We start from the raw sequence: 12,292 nt of genomic DNA, 5'->3' as shown, positions 1-12,292 counted from the left end.
GTGGAACTTGGAAGGATGGGGCCATGTTTTCTCTTTCGACTAACACCTCTGCCTCAGGGACCAAGGTCAAGTCCACCCACTGAATTTTTCAGCAAATAAAAGCCAGTAAGCACCCCTTTTGGCTCGAGATAACTTCACCTGGTTTTTCTGTCCAGGTGAATTCACGTACATCTTACAAATGAGGAATCGAAGCTCACAGTAGGTTGGGCCACCTACTCAAGGTCACATCGCTAATAAGTGGCAGAGCTGGGATTTGGCCCCAAGCCTTTTGACCCAAGCCCTGCACGCTTTCCCATATATTGTCCATCTCCAGGAGATAGCTGTGGCCCTGCCTCATGGAAGGGACCAGACACTCTGATACCACGAGGGAAGAAAAAACCAGGAGCTTGGGAGACTTGGGACACATTCTGGGGTGAAGAAGGCCACGATATGTTTTCCCTTTCTGCCAAAATCTATCTGGCCATCGCTCACATTCTTTCCCGCTCCGGGGCTACAGTCGACAGGTTCTGAAGGACGAAACTAGCAAGAACTTTGGAGACAAACAGACCTCAGTTCAAATTCTGACTCGCTAGTTTATTCTGGTTAAGTGACTTTGGACCAGTCTCTTTAGCCTCTCTCACATCAATTCCTCAAGCCTTTCTGGAACTGTTGTGCTCGGGGTTGTTTTAAACCATGATTCACAGCCTGCTGCTTCTGCAACACGAGCCCTGGCCCCTTCCCACCCATGCCTCCCCCAGCTCTTTGCTTTGTTCACAGGAAAGAGAATAGCTGATCGCTCCCCCCACCCCATCTGTGAAATGGAAATAAGTATACCTCGGGGGCACCTGGGTGGCTCAGTCGGTTAAATGACCGACTTCAGCTCAGGTCATGATCTCACGGTTTGTGAGTTTGAGCCCCGCGTCGGGCTCTGTGCTGACCGCTCAGAGCCTGGAGCCTGGTTCAGATTCTGTGTCTCCCTTTCTCTCTCTGCCCCTCCCCCACTCATGCTCTGTCTCTGTCTGTCTCAGAAATAAATATTTAAAAAAATTAAAAAAAAAAAAAGAAGTATACCTCCCCCTTATGGTGATTACGAGGATTAATCACAAAAAATATCCGTGTCTATTATGCTTTTTGGCTGCAAGGAACAGCAAAACCCATTTACTGTGACTTAAAGAAAGAAGGGTGTATTTTTCTCGCCCAACAAGACATCAGGAGTCGACAGTTACCTGATCAGCTCAAGGGCTCTACAATCCACCTGGCTTTCTTTCCCTTTACGGTCACAAGGCGGCTGCCGCTGCCATCCGGGCAGAACTCTCAGGACTGAAGGCCGCACATCCTCCTCTTAAAGACAGCACGCAGCACACATCCCCTTTACACCTCATTGGCCAGAGCTGGGTCACGTGACCGCCCTTGCTGCCCGTCAAACTTTCCCTGACACCCCATTGGCCAGAGCTGGGTCACGTGACCGCCCTTGCTGCCCGTCAAACTTTCCGTGACACCCCACTGTCCAGAGCTGGATCACGTGACCGCCCTTGCTGCCCGTCAAATTTTCCCTGACACCCCATTGGCCAGAGCTAGATCCGCCTAGCTGCAAGGGATGCCGGGAAGACAAACACTTGGGAAAAGGTTATGAGGTGTCTGTGTGTGGCTCTGCCCATCGTTCACCGTCCTGTGGTCGCCCGTAGACAGGAGGAAGGAGAAAGGTGACGTCCGAGGAGACAATCAAGGGCAGTCACCAGATTATATGGAGCACCCTGGGAAGAATCTGGCATACATAAAATATTTTGTAACTGGAAGGATGATGACGGTGATTATGGTGATTACGCTGAGTGCTCTGCCAATCTCACAGAAAGTGGCCTTCTCGCCACCGTCTCCCTTCTCAGTGCCAGGCTTGAGGAAGCACAGCCCCTGCGGGCTTTCAACTCTGCCTCCCCTCCTGCACCCACACAGCCACCGGCAACAGACGGCTAGCTGGCAGCGTCTGCAGAGAGGGATCTGAAGCTGAACGATTTGTGGAACACGGATTTGGGAAGTCGGGTTCGACAGGAGAAAGGCTCCACGGGTGCTGAAGCCTGTCCGGAACTGCCGTCCTCAGGGTTGTTTAAGCCGCTGTTCACAGCCTGCCGCTGCTGCAGTGCAAGCCCTGGCCCTTTCACGCCCATTCCTCACCAGCCCCTCCGCCTTGTTTGTAAGAGAGAGGATAGCTGACCATCCCCCATCTATGAAAAGACTGAGGGCGTGACACTAAGGGGAGTCATTCTTTCGTGGAGCGTACAGGTTAGAGGCCTGTCGCCAAGTCCCTCCACGCTCCCTGGGTCCCCGAGGGCTGGGGCTTTCATTCATTAATTCAGTCACTCGTATATCCAATAGTTTTGAGCCCCCCCCCCCCCCCCCACCGTCTCAGTGCTGGTGTTACAAGCCAGTAAGTAAACTGCCCATGGTGCTTTCAATCAGCTGGCCTTGGGGCGCCTGGGTGGCTCAGTCGGTTGGGCGTCCGACTTAGGCTCAGGTCATGATCTCGCGGTCCGTGAGTTCAAGCCCCGCATCGGGCTCTGTGCTGACAGCTCAGAGCCTGGAGCCTGTTTCAGATTCTGTGTCTCCCTCTCTCTCTGACTCTCCCCCCGCTTCATGCTCTGTCTCTCTCTGTCTCAAAAATAAATAAACGTAAAAAAAAAAATTCTAATAAAAATAAATAAATAAATAAAACCAGCTGGCCTCACCTTCGCCTGGGACAAGTCCCCAGACCTCCTAGGGATGTTACCTGAGACCTTCCCAACATCCCAGTTCTTCCTCCCTCCATTCACGCTGAGATCTTCCCAGTCACAAGCATGTCCTTGCCTGCCCAGACCCCCCAGACCTCCACTGCAATGGGTGTAATAAAAAAGACGGACAGTAACAAGTGTTGGCGAGGCTGGGGACACACTGGAACCCTCACTCGTTGCTGGCGGGAATGGAAAAAGGTCATCCTGTGATGTCACACCTAGGTACACACCCAGGGGGGGATCGAAAGCCTGTGTCACTTAAAAACATCGACATAAATGCTAATGGCAACATTATTCATAAGGGTCCCAAACAATCCAAATATCCGTCAACTGGAAAGGCGGGAAGACTGAGGCGTGCTGAGACACGGATGAACCTGGAACAACACGGTGCCAGGTTGAAAGACGCCAGACACAAGAGGTCACATAATGGAGGATTCCAGCTACGTGAAACATTCAGGGTAGACAAATCCGTGGAGACAGCACGTAAATTAGTGGTGGACGCGGGCTGAGGGGAGGAGGAACTAGAAAGTGACAGGTAATGGGCCGGGGGATTCTTTGGGGGATGATGAAAATTCTTTGGGGGATTAGGGAATTAGCGGTGATATTTGAAGGACCTTCTGAATACATTAAGGCCACTGAATGGTATATTTCGAAAGGGTAAATTGTATGATGAGAAGTGAATTCTATCTGAAGGCACAGACAAAGCCTCCCTCCCCGGCTGCCATAAGCGAATCAATACTTGGCTGGAGAAGCTGCGGCTGATCCGTTGGCTCCCTGTCTCCGGGGGCAACGGCCCAGACTCCCAGTCCCCCTCCAGACGACAGGAGCCACACGCTGAAGCCCTGCCGGCCTCCGGCAGACCCTGCTGCCAAGGGCTTGCTGCTGGCAGCCAACGTCTCTCCCTCTGCTCGCCTCTTCCCTGAGTTCGCTGCCTGACAAGGCAGCCATGGCAGACACTGGGCATGTCCTTGGGAAGGACACCGGAGGCCCCAGCGGTGTCCTGTCACCCACCAGCTTTTGCCTGACTGCGTGATTCCAGGAAGGAGAAGAGGAGCGCAAAGCAGCCACCGGTGCCAGTGGAGGTGACTTTTGTCACAACCCTTGCCCCCATCAGAGCCAGCACACCTGCTTGGGAGAGTCGCCAGGGGGGGTTAGGATCAGTTCCTTTGCTTTTCGTAATTATTCTAGCGAATCACGCTGTGGTGAAGGAGGCAACCAGGTGGAATTTTCTTCCAAGCAAAAAAGCTGGGATGGAAATGCCAGAGAGTCCTCAACCAGATCACCTATTTAGGAAGCCAGTTAACAGGCCTATCCTCCTTGGGTGACCCGAATGCTTCTAAGTAACACATTCCTCCTTCCTGTTAGATGCATTATCTTTACCTGTTTTGTTTTTTTTTAAGTTATTTATTTATTTTGAGAGAGAGAGAGAGAGAGAGGGAAGGAAGCTGATGGCACAGAGCTCAACGTGGAGCTTGAACTCGCCAACCGTGAGATGGTGACCTGGGCCAAAATCAAGAGTCGGATGCTTCACCGATGGAGCCACCCAGGTGCCAGGTGCCTGGCATTATCTTTTACCTTTTATTCTCCAGCCAGGGGGTTAAAAAAAAAAAAGCCCAAGTCCCACATTCCCGTGGCTAAAGATTCTGTACTTCCCAACAGACCCACTCGTCCTCCTCTCCGAGACTCCACTGCCCCAAACCCTCAGCCTTCAGGCTTGTGTAAAGCTCTCCTATCCTATAAAGTCTGTGAAGGTCTGATGTTGTGGGAAGGGTTGGGGGACAAGAGGACAACTCTAATGACGGCCCACTTGCCTCGAGTACAACAGAACTGCGGTCTGATGAGGGTGAGACTCAACATAGGTGGGTGCCATATTGGCATGCGTTGTTTCTGGACTTGGAAAATGGTGTCGGATGGACCAACAGGGATCCATGGAGGCTCCAAGCCCAAGGCTGATGTTCCCAGATGGGGTTCAGCCAAATGAGAGAAAGGATGTTCACAAGCAGAAAGGGCTCCAGCCCCCAGAAAGGAAGGTTGACCGTGCCAATCTTTTCAGGCCACCACTGAGCATCCGAAAGAGAAACATTGAACCTGGCCAGCCCCTGCTGACATCTCCAGCACCCAGAGACAGGGTCTGATTGGAGGAGAAGTGTCCCTAAGCCCCCACTAAGTCTGTTAGTTCTTGCCATACTTCAGCCTTGGAAAAGAGGCTCCAATCATCAACAAGTCTCATTTATAAAACAGAGTTTTGTTTTTTTTTTTACGTTTATGCATTTTTGAGAGACAGAGAGAGACAGAGCTGGAGTGGGGAAGAGCAGAAAGACCGGGGGAAACCCAGACTCTGAAGCAGGCTCCAGGCTCTGACCTATCAGCACAGACCCGGATGTGGGGCTCAAACTCACGGACCAGACCTCGAGATCATGACCTGAGCCGAAGTCAGACCCTTAACCGACTGAGCCACCCAGGCGCCTCTAGGATAGACAATTCTTACACCTGATTAACCCGCCTCCCAGGTCAGATGTGAAGATCAGGAAAGATCACAAATGAGAAACAGGTAATGTTCCAGAATGCCACGAAAATCTAAAGGAGAAATATCAAGTGAGAAAAACACTTTTGTCAAGAAGAGTTTTTCAACAAGGGGAAAAAAAAAAAAACCCTTGGTGTTAACTCAGTCCCGCCTGAGAGTTTATGTGTCCCTTAAATTTACTCTATTTTCTGAGAGTTCCGGGACAAGATAAAGTCTGCAGAAACGCAGACATCCAGCTGAGTTATTACAATTTTTGTTAAGATTTTATTTTTAAGTGATCTCCACACTCACCGTGGGTTTCGAACTCACCACCCTGAGATCAAGTTTCACATGCCCTACCAGCTGAGCCAGGCAGGCACCCCAACCATTTTAAGACTTATTCTTCCCTTGACTATTTAGTAAGTGTCTATTGCATGCTGGGCTCCGAGCCAGACGCTGGGCTACAGACACGAGGCACACGTAATCCCTGACCCCTTCCCGCAGGACAGATAAACGTAAAAAAACAAAACAAAACAAAAAAAAAGAACAATTACACAGGCGTGGAAGCTCTAGAATGATGTTCAGGCGGGCACAGCTAGGAGCCCGGAGACATGAGTGAGGAAAAGCTTCAGAGAGAAGCATGAGCCTGCTTTTGTCAAGAAACCCAACGCAGGGGCCACACCAATCTAGGTTTTAAATAGCAACTTGTCTGATGGGGTGAAGCAAGTAAGTGGCTTAAACTACCCCCCCCCCCCACCTTTTACCCATCGGTAATAGAGAAAAGACAGCAGCATCTACCTCGCGGAGCTACAGGAAGAATTAAATGATACACGACAAGTGTTTAAGGCAGGTGCCTGATCCATAGCCCCTGCTCGGTAAGTGGGGCCTGAAGATTGATGTCACGCTGACGTTTGAAAGATGACTACATGTTCACCGTAGGGCTGGCAAAGTTGGCGGGTGGGTATAGGAGGAAAGGATACATGCGCAAGAAAGACCCCGAAGCCGAGTGCCCTTGGAGAATTGTGACTTGGTGAAGGGGCTGTCCGGAAGGGACAGCCCCCACCAAGCTACTCGCTTTGTTCAGTCCTTACCCACGGAGGCTGACAAGATGTGGCCTGCCATGCTGACCTCCACCTGAGGGAGGCTGTCCCAGGCCATGACGCTTGTTGCCCTGTTTGAGGATCAGCCCCTCACGGGCCGAGACTGTCTCCTTGACTCCATTTGCCCTGCTTGCGTAGGAAATTGGGCGATACCTCTCCTCGAACACCCAGATTGAAGTCCAGACTGGTTCTGCCCAACTGATATGCTGCGTGGACCCACAAAGTCCCCACCCCACAGCTTCTCTGGGCTGCTGGGAGAGCAGGTGGCCTGGAAGCCATGTAATGTGGTCAAGCAAGTGCCGTCCGAAGAATGTGACCAGATCGGTAAGGGGAGCCTGGAGGGACAGCGAGGGGCAGGGCGCCCCACACAGAGAAAATCCTCCTACCTCACAACATTCGTGGCATGAGAGACGGTTTCGTTGGTGCATAACTTCCCTGAAGAAATTCTTCAGGGGCGTTTCGCCGTCACCAGCTGGTGTTTCTTGGCAGCTGAAGCAAGATAATAACCGTGTTGAAATGGCACCCACGGCCTTGTAGGAACAGGGCACGACTTGTTACCTCCACATGCCCGCACAGCCTCCACCCTCACCCCCCCCACCCCTGTCTTCCCCAAGCAGCCCCGGGGGCAGCTCACTCCTGGGACAGCTCCCTGGGCTGCTCATCAGATAGAAAGGGTGCTGGAATGGGAGGCTCAGAGCCAGCCCCAACACGAGTACCACCCGCTGCCCACGAGCTCCCCCAACCACCGCACCCACCTCCTCTCCGCAGCCCCGCCCGTTTTCCGTTCCACCCAGGTGTACTTGGGCACATTTGAAAACTGTTCAATGAATTACCGCCCCTACATGACCTGACAATGGCCGCAGATAATCCGGGGCCATTAGAAGGCTTGTTTACAACTCCTATAATTCTAGGTTGGGCAAAGCCCCGACAGGTTGGGAAAGGTGTCAACCTTGCCTCTCTCAATGGCACAACCTGTGTTTACAAATTATGTGTAATTGATCCAAAGATGTTACAAACATTTGGAAAACAAAAGCCCGCGCCTCCTCCCAGCCTCGCCTTCTGGGAATTTACCCTTAAGGAAATTACTGTGGGAATGTGGGCAAAAAAAAAAAAAAAAAAAAAAAAAAAAAAAAAGAAGCCCAGGTCTGTTGTTTATCATAACAAAAACTTTAGAAAGGACCTACGTGCACAACAATAGGGGATTAGTTAAACAAACCTTGGAACATGCATACAATGACATTGGGAGCAGCCATTTAAAATAATATTGCAGAAGACAATGTAGTGACTGTTGGGGGGAAAATTGTTAATTATCTATTGTTAAATGAGGGAAGCAGAAGCAAGTCACAAGGCAGTAGCTACAGCTGATTCCACGAAAATGCCTTATATAAATATATGTCTCTGAATACGGTTTGGAAGATGGGTGTGCTCCCCAGGTAGCCCCACGGGTTTGGGGTCTGGATCTTATAGGTTATGTGACCCCGGGCAAGTTTTATGACCTCTCTCTCTCTCTGTGCTCCCACGTCTTTATCTGTAAAATGCAAAAAAATGCCTACTTCATAGGGCTGTCGGGAAAAACAATAAAATGATACCTGTCAAGTGTTTGGCACCAAGTCTGATACGGAACAAATGCTCAAAAGGGGGGATTCTTGCTACCGTTATTGTTAGGCGAACATGGTTAACGCTGGGAGGGAGAATCGGGGATATCTTGGGCTGCTTTTGCTTGTCCATTTCCTAAAGGGCACTGCTAGCATCATGAGCAAAAAGAATTTTAAACTAGCGAAGGTGGGGTGGGAGTTGTTGCTTTTAAAGAGGGAAACTGGGACTAATGACAGGTGAGGCAGGCCCATGACCTCAGCACGGGAGACTAAGGACCTCATTCTAATAGATCCCGGTGCCCAGAGGGGAGCGCAAATGGGAGCAGGCTCCCAGGGACCCACACCTAAGACCAGGGGTCTGGAAGAAGCAGAAGAGAGAGATGGTCCCAGACGTTTGGAAACAAGGTACACATGCCTGGTGCCTCCCCTGAACCCGCCCCCGTCCCATCTCACCTCCCCCAGGAATTTAGGTGAAGGCTGGGCTTGAGTCATGGGGGCGGGAGCGGGGACGGGATGGAGTGGGCTATTGATAAGAGAGGTGGAGGGGTGCCGAAATGGGGAAGGGGACGACCACCACGGCCACGCTGGGCAGGTCCCCCGATAAAAGGGGTATGTGGGTGGCTCAGAGCTAGTATAGTTGATCGTGTTTAGGAAAACCCAGATTTGCCTCGTCTTGGGGACCCACAAGGAGAAAAGCCATCTCAAACCTCTGTGGGTCTGGGCCTCTTGCCGAAAGCGCATGAAGCCTCCTCACCCAGGCCACCACTTCCCAACCCACGTCGCCCAGAGGCCTGGAAGGCGTCCTGGGCACCACGAGGCTCCTAAATGAGCCCTGGTCTTCAAGGGTATAGTAGGAGTGGCTCAGGACAGGGGAGGGCTGGGGACCACAAAATCCAAAGCCTGTCCCCCCACCCCAGCCCCCAGAGCAGAGCGGAGCCAAGTGACAGGTTGTTCCTTTACACAGCAGGGAAGGAGCCCACGCATCAAAAGCTGGGACCAGACCGAGACAAGTGTCCCTGGCGAGGCTGGGCTCGGTTCTCAAGCAGAGAAACTCAGGACACAGATAAAGCCCTGAGGAGGTTGCAGCCGCCTCCCTGGTGCCCTGGAGACAGCTGTAGGAGAACGGTGTGGGTGCTGGGGTCCCCACTGGCCTCAGATTTCCCAGCTCTGGTAGGGTGAGGGAGGAGTGGGGGGTGGGGAGACGCACACCTGCCTTCCAGAATCTCTGTGAGGAGAACTTGTGGACCCTACTCAAGGACCGGCAACACTGGCTGTGCCTGATCGCTGCAAAGCCATTTGTCAGGAATGGGGACCCGTCAGACCCCCAAGCCCCCTTCCCTTATGCCAGCCCTGAAAAAAGAGTCGTAAGACAGCAAGTCGTACCCACTAAAACGGCTATAATCCGGAAATGGGAAATGACAGGTGTCGGCGCAAAGTTAGAACCATCACCCGCGGCTGGGGGCGGGGTGGGGGGGTACATGATATGGTGCGACCCCAAGTTCGGTGGTCCCTGGACAAGTTAAACAGAGATGGTCCGTGGGACCCAGAAATTCCGCTCTGAAGTAAATACCCGAAAGAACTGAAAAGAGGACCTCAAACAAGTGTGTGGACACACATGTTCCCAGCAACATGGGTCACACAATAGCCACGTGGCAAAAACAACCCAAATGTCCATTGACAGACAGAGAGTTTTTGGAACGCGGTATATGCCATTAAACAGAGAGCTATTCGGCCACGAAAAGGAAGGACGTACTGATTTACAACACAACATTGATGAATCTCAGAGAGTCATGCTACGTGACCGAAGCCAGATACAAAAGGTCATATGCTGCACAATTCCACGTACACAAAATATCCAGGATCAATACATCCATAGGGACAGTAAGCAGATCAGTAGTTTCCAGGGACCGGAGTAGGGCGGGAGCTACGGAGTGACTGCTTAATCGATATGGGGTTCCCTTTAGGGGTGATGAAAATGTTTTGGGAGCTACATAGAGGCGAATACGCCAAAGGATGCTGAATTTTAAGTATAAAATGGCTGATTTTGCGATGTAAATTTCACTTCCGTAAAAATGAATGAGCCACAGCCGTGAAACTTCTTCCTGCAAGGCCATGTGGTCCACCCACATGATCCCATCACATCCTCAGAACAGGCCCATGAAGCCCAGGTTTTATTATCCCATTTTACTGATAAGAAAAGAGAGGCTCAGAGAGGCGATATAATTTGCCCAAGGCCTCATAGCTCGTGCTCTGCTCAGCTGTTTCAAAATTGCCCAGAAATTCCCCAGGGTTGAGCAAGATGGCTCAGCAGGGTGCTGGGGACAGGCACGGGTGGCCTGGGTGGCAAGGGGACAGGCAAGGGGCCTGGGGGAGTTCCATGCAGCCTCAGGTTGCCGGGATTCCAAGCACGTCTGATTCAAAAGTCCCCTGTCGAGAGGAGGGGTGCCTAAGCGAGCATGGTCTATCGGAGAACTTTGGGGGTGCCAGGGCTGGGGTGGAGGCTCATGTGGCCAAGGCCCTGCCCTCAGGAATCCAAACATCTGGGATGGCAGACTGTCCTTGATCCTTCAAGCCAACCCCTGCCCGCACTCCCCAGTCCTCGTGGAGGAAACCTCACTCAGAGCAAAGGCCACACAAGGGAGTAAAGGGAGCCTTGGCTTTCAGGCCATAGCCACTGACTTTCTGGAGTCTAGAAAATGTGTATCTTCTCTTTCCTTTCCTCCTCCTCCTCCTCCTCCTCCTCCTCCTTTTCCTCCCCCTTCTCCTCTTCTCCTCTCCTTTCCTTCCCCCCACGTATCATGCCCCGCACCAAACACTCAAACGTGGACCTCTACAACAGCCCTTGGAGGTAGGACGGAAGTCAATCATAGTGGTTGACTTCACATCACCAAAACCCACCTCCCCCCCGCTCCTGCTCACCCCGGTGGCGGTTCATCTAAACCAGACTTGGCAATCCCGTGCCCTTCGCTATCTACAGCGTCACGAATAAGCCTGATTTCAGCCAATGAGGCACGGACGCAGGTTTCCCTGCTCCGGGACGAGATGGTCCCGTCTCGTCCCCTGGACGTTGCCACAGCTGGAGGTCACATGCTCTTACGAGATGGCGGAGCAGAGAGATGGGCGATGATGCAGGGCCCGCACCTGTCGTCGTGGGAGAGCATAAACGTCCTGATTCTTTAAGCTGGGGTTTGCCCTTACTTGCAGCCAACGGGACCCTAGCTGACAGATATCCAATACCGCTGAGAAATCGCAGGCACAGAGGGGTCAAGAACCCGGTCGAATATCCCGCAGCTGGTGTGCCTGGAATCTGAGCCCAGACCATCTGGCCCCAGAGCTCTAACCCTTCCTCACTGTAAGGCACTGCCTACTTCTTTAGGTCATTGCCACTGCAAGGAAAGTGCCTGGCACAGGTGGGGATAAAAATATCCCCTGCACGGGGAGGGATACCAATGCAGGGGTAAAAATACCCCACCAGGGACACAAAGGGCCCAGGACAGGGCCTAGAGCAGAGGGCGTACTCCGTGAACATAAAATCCACACTCTTAACGTTTTTCAGCCCTGACTTGGTGCCCACTGGCTCCCAATGGCTCGGAGGCCAGACTGCCTCAATCCTGCCCACTTCTGCCCCTCCGGGAAGGGCACAGGTTTCTAAAATTCTGGCCCCGGCCCTCCTCTTCCAGGCAGCCTTCCAGGATGTGCCCCGTGCTTCCCCAACTCTCACCCCCAACTAGCCGGCTTATCTTCCCTCCCACACATGCTTCAGCAAATTTGAACCAACCTGTTGCTTTTATCTACACAGCAGCCGGAGGGATCTTATAAACATCAGACCAAGAGAACGTCAGCCCCTTGCCTAAAGCCCTCGTTTCTTCCCACTGCACCTGGCGTAAAACCCAAACTCACAACAGCCACCCACCAGGTCGTACATGGCTGCATCCTGCCTTGTTTTCCAACTTCACCTTGTGCAAGGCCCCTCCTCTCCCACCCCACAGCAGCCTCCCTGGCCTGTTAGCTTCTCCAGCCTGAAAAGCTCCTTCCTAGCCCAGGGCCTTTGTCCTGGTAGGTCTTTTTAGCGGGAACGACACTCTTACCCCAAGATCTCCCCATCGCCAGCTCATGTCAACGCTCGGGGCTCTGGAGGGGCCTCCGCGGGCCCACTCTGCCTCAGTCCGTGCATTTCTCTATATGGCACATAGGCTGCTCTGATACAGCGTCTTGCTTGTCTAGCACCGTTTCGTTATTTCCCCCCTAGAATGTACACTCTGAGAAACGGAGACACGTCTGATTCACTGCCAAATCCCCAGCACCTAGAACGGGGCCTGGCCTCCGGCAGGTGCTCAATGGACACGCACAGAA

The 12,292-nt window shown here is 52.4% G+C and overlaps 1 long non-coding RNA gene across 1 annotated transcript in view; it reads right to left on the bottom strand.

The window, feature by feature from the left end:
* Nucleotides 1–1,343, bottom strand: part of LOC131499161 (uncharacterized) — a 136,690-nt gene extending 135,347 nt beyond the window's left edge. Inside the window, exon 1 of the long non-coding RNA XR_009255750.1 lies at nucleotides 1,206–1,343. This is a non-coding gene — a long non-coding RNA (uncharacterized LOC131499161). The remainder of the gene's footprint in view (nucleotides 1–1,205) is intronic.
* Between the last annotated feature and the right edge of the window lie 10,949 nt (nucleotides 1,344–12,292).

This window comes from Neofelis nebulosa, chromosome 17 (assembly GCF_028018385.1).
Source record: "Neofelis nebulosa isolate mNeoNeb1 chromosome 17, mNeoNeb1.pri, whole genome shotgun sequence".
NCBI lineage: Eukaryota > Metazoa > Chordata > Mammalia > Carnivora > Felidae > Neofelis > Neofelis nebulosa.
This window is presented reverse-complemented; position numbering and strand designations above follow the sequence as displayed.